Source organism: Odontesthes bonariensis, chromosome 17 (genome assembly GCF_027942865.1).
Source record: "Odontesthes bonariensis isolate fOdoBon6 chromosome 17, fOdoBon6.hap1, whole genome shotgun sequence".
Taxonomy (NCBI): Eukaryota; Metazoa; Chordata; class Actinopteri; order Atheriniformes; family Atherinopsidae; genus Odontesthes; species Odontesthes bonariensis.
Genome location: NC_134522.1, coordinates 24,551,912 through 24,556,378, shown reverse-complemented (window position 1 = coordinate 24,556,378; position 4,467 = coordinate 24,551,912). Strand labels below are relative to the sequence as shown.

The 4,467-nt window shown below is 39.9% G+C and overlaps 1 non-coding gene across 1 annotated transcript; it reads right to left on the bottom strand.

Annotated features, from left to right (window-relative positions):
• Positions 1-455: 455 nt before the first annotated feature.
• LOC142366964 (U6 spliceosomal RNA) lies at positions 456-556 on the bottom strand. The gene has a single exon (XR_012766944.1). It is a non-coding gene; the product is annotated as a U6 spliceosomal RNA (small nuclear RNA).
• Positions 557-4,467: the final 3,911 nt, after the last annotated feature.

Genomic DNA, 4,467 nt, shown 5'->3' with positions numbered 1-4,467 from the left:
GATATATTGCTCTTTTGTTTTCTGTCCCAATGATGTCTTCCTTGGTCAACCTGTGTGTTTCCCTTTTGCAACCTTCCCATTTAGTTTGTATTTGCTTCAGATTGTGGACCCAGCTGAGTGGGAACAACCTACATCTTTTGTCAGACACTGAGCTGAATTACCTTCTTGAAGGAGTTTTATGATCCTTTACAGTGTTTTCACTAATGACTTTCTGGTTGAAGCATTTTTTCCCATCATTAATCTCTGGAAGCACGGGGGACACGGGCTGCTTCGGGCAGCTGTCGTTGAGGTGGATTGTTCGCTCAGTGCTCTGGGGCCTCTGGGGTGTCCGCTGTGTGGGTGGCAGGGTGGGGTGGGGTTCTTTACCATTGGGGGGCTGCTCCGGTGTGCTCAGGGGCCCTGAGGTAATGTATACTATGTTGGGAATGGAACAACACAGCAACACAATTCGACTAAAAACTGTGGGAACGCTCACACATTTGCGTGTCATCCTTTTGCAGGGGCCATGCTAATCGTCTCCGTTTCCAATTTATATCGTACGTGACCTGAACTCTCGACTTCGATTTTAGATTTGTTTGACAAATGCAATTTAAGAAGTGCTTCCTTATTTCTTCTCGTATGATTGAGCGACATTTTCTCCTCTTGATCTGTTGAAAATGTCGTCAACGATGACACTTTGAATGACGACACTGTTTTGTATTATTTTATATTTTCAGTTTTCATTTCTACAAAGAATAAAAACTGAATGAATGTCCTCCCAGAGCATTTGTTCCATATGTTTTGCCAAGGATTGTGTAACACTATGGGTTGTTTCGCTGTAAATGACCATGAACTATCTCCTGCATCCTTGTGACTTTGTCTGTAGAGCAGGAAGTTGAACCATGGAAGGTAACATTATTGTAAGGCACTCTAAAATGTGAAACATAGTATGTCCGAGGGAGGAAAACTGCTTAATTACACCAAGTTTCACATGGAAGCATTTGATCCAGATTTTCCTGATCATTTCCAGAAGTTTCTTTTACATCCATACTTGCAACAGTTCATCATGGATGTTTTGCTGTTGATTTTTAGATTTTACCACAGAGTCACATGGATTTAGAGGTTTCCTGTTGGTGTCCCATTATCTGCCAGATCATTATGCAGGTTTTTGTATGAGAGAATCACTATCTTCCTCACTGTGCATACTTGCTGCTCCAAAATATTCTCCAGTGTGTTCAGAGGGTGTGAGTTTCAGAATGTGAAGATGAGCCACTTTCTCTCCATCGCCACTCACTGCAAAGCGGCCCTGAAATTGTGCCTCAACTGTATGTGTTTTGTAGCTCACGTAGGCAATCAGCTTCAAAGAGGTGTCTCCTGGTGAGCGCTGATACCAGAGAATCGTGTCATAGGTGGAGATGTTGTGTGAGAGGGTCAGGTTGACTTCGCTGTTGGCTTTCCCCAAGACATGAGCCGGACTCTGAAAAACTTGATTTTCTTTACTGGGGTAAATTCCTGTCATAAAAAAAAAAAAAAAGTTATTCAGTGAAGATTACATTTGTTTCCACAATCCTCAAAGTTTTCTTGTTCGACTGCCTAAAAAACAGTTATCAAATCAAAATCAAATCAAATCAAATTTATTTATATAGCACATTTCATGTACAAACAATTCAAAGTGCTTTCCATAAAATAAAAGCATTGAGTTAAGTCATACCTTTAATCCAGCATACAGTGATGATGCTTATGATGAGAAGAGATGGCTCCATGTTGCATGTCAGGAACGAACTGGAGTCTCTGCTGTACTCTGTAAATCAGAAGGAGGAGCAGGAAATGGTGTGTATAACTGAGAGCTCTTTTACATCAGCAACTTGTTTTTTGTGTATTTTTCTCCAGGACTAAAGGATGATGTACGTACTGATTTAGAGGAATATCTGTATGATTTAATATTAGTATTTATTGTTCATAAGAGTGCTTCATTTACGTGTTTATATGTTGTGTCTCCCTGATATTATACAGACACTGTATTGGCTTTTAAGATAAAGAGCAGTGTCACCTAGTGGTGAAGTTGGAGATGTCAAACATCTCAGGTGGCAACTCTTAACCCCCCACCATCTCGTAATAAATTGTACATGGTAACTTACAGTATATCAGTTGGCTAAATAATCTGCTGAAGAGAGAACAAGCAACTTCAACGTCAACAGATTAGATGGACAAGAAAAAATGCAAGATTAAATTACATTTCATGTTACCTGCTGAGTCATAAACTGATCTGCGTTCACTTCTTTGTCGCTGGTTCTTGTGTTGCTGTAAGCATCAGTTTCGTCTGTTTAGGCTGGTTAATCACCACTACCTGTCATATCAGATTTAGGCCAGTGTGTGTCACTACTGGTATTTATTTGAACAAACTCTTTCCATTGTTATAAATCAGAGGGAGAAATTAACCCTAAAGATGATTCCAGTTTGTGTGGAGAGTCTTTATTGATCCCTTTGGGAGGTTCCCTCAGGGAAATTAAATTTATTTATATACAGAAATGTACAGGAGAGACAGAAGTGGAAAACACCCAAAACCAGCAACTGTATAAAGATAAAAAAGATCATAATAATAATGATAATAATATAATATAATAGTAGTATACTAGTAATATTAATAAAAATAGTAATACTACCAATAATAATAACAATAACAATGACGCAAATGAATAATAATACGTATATAAATCTAAGTATAAAGTAAGATTAAAATAATAAAAGTAAGATTATTGCACACCACAGAGATTATTGCACGTTGGTTGGACAGACTGACTGACTGCCACTTGTCCTATAGTCCCTCTGTCCTGCTGTTACTTCTGTTGTAGCAGAAGTCTGCGGTGTACAGAGTGAAGAGGATGGGGGACAGTACAGTCCCCTGTGGAGCTCCAGTGCTGCGGACCACAGTGTTGGATGTGATGTCCTTCAGCCTGACGTACTGTGGTCTGTCGGTGAGGTAGCTGGAAATCCAAGCAACCAGGCAGGGGTCCACTCGCATTCTGGTCAGTTTTTCCTGGAGTTCAAGGGGCTGGATTGTGTTGAAGGCACTGGAAAAGTCCAGGAAGAGAATCCTGACAGTGCCGCTCCCCTGGTCCAGACATCATTTAGTGGCTAGAATTGTACCAAAAACACACTTGAAGTTCTCTAAGTGATTGTGAAGTAGTTTTGGCAAAATGTCTAGAACAGTTTGCAAAAAGAAAACTTACTACACTGGTTTTGTGAGAGAACTTGTTACAATTTCTTAAGTGATTCTTTTTTTCTCGATGTCACTGAGGTAATTATTTGTGATATATTATGTAATAATAAAGATTTGTGTTCGATTTGGAATGGCATCAGAGGAAGATTGATGGACCTCAAGACCCAGACTAACTCGTGGAGCAAGAGCAAAAGAGAACTTTGGATCAGGATGCATTTGGATGCATGTCCACATTCAAAAGATGAAATACTTTTTCAAATAATTACCTGGCACGCAACAAAAAAGAAGGCAGAACGTTTTCTTTGATCAACACAGAGCATTCATTAAAAGCTTTTAAAGAACATATTATTTATGTTTCACAGGTTTGCGGATGTTAGTTGATACAGTCAGAACAGTCTCAGCTTCTGTATTCATGATGAGGATCAGATCATGGCTCAAATGAATGATGATGTGATGAAGAAACCAAGTGGAAGGAGGGAGTGGCTTCACATATTCTTTCTACTGTAGATTGCCTTCCTGGATGTATAAATCGTGCTAAAGTGAGACACCAAGTTAAAGTGTACAGGAACAGTGTTACTGAAGTGTGCTACGAATGCATCAAACTGAAAGGCAACCACATAGCAGCTGCTTTGGGAGCCCCTCTAAAAAAACACCTGCAGAAGAAGACTTGTGTGCAGTTTTTGTAGAGTTCAGAGGGGATTTCCGTCATTGTGCTTCTCGTGCTGCACAGTAGTAAACTGCACTGGAATTCACTCCTGCATGTGGGATGTGCAGAGATCCATTCTTTGCTGCGTCTCCACCCAAATCTCCAGCGAGACTGAAACCACCTTTATATTTGTCTTCCATTGTGACAGCTTTGTAGTGCAAATATCCAATGAGTTTCATTGCTGTGTCTCCAGGTGACTGCTGGTACCAGAGCATCACTCTGTAGTCAGTTTTATTGTGGCTGCAGAAAATCTGCATTTTGTCACCAGGATTTCTGATGAGATCAGAGGGAGACTGACGGACCTCAAGACCCAGACTAACAGCTGGAAACAGAAAGACAATAGAACATTTTAGATAATGATAAATGGTAAATGTCATGAATTTAGTGATTTCAGACAAATGATTACCAGACAAGCAGCAGAGAAAGAGCAAACGGATCATGTTGACTGTCCCAACATAAAGGTTACTCAAGAGTCAAAAAGGTAAATCAAACAATGTGTCACAGAGTTTAATCTGATCAACACAGTGAGTGACCCAAATCCAATTGATGCTTTACTGATCTG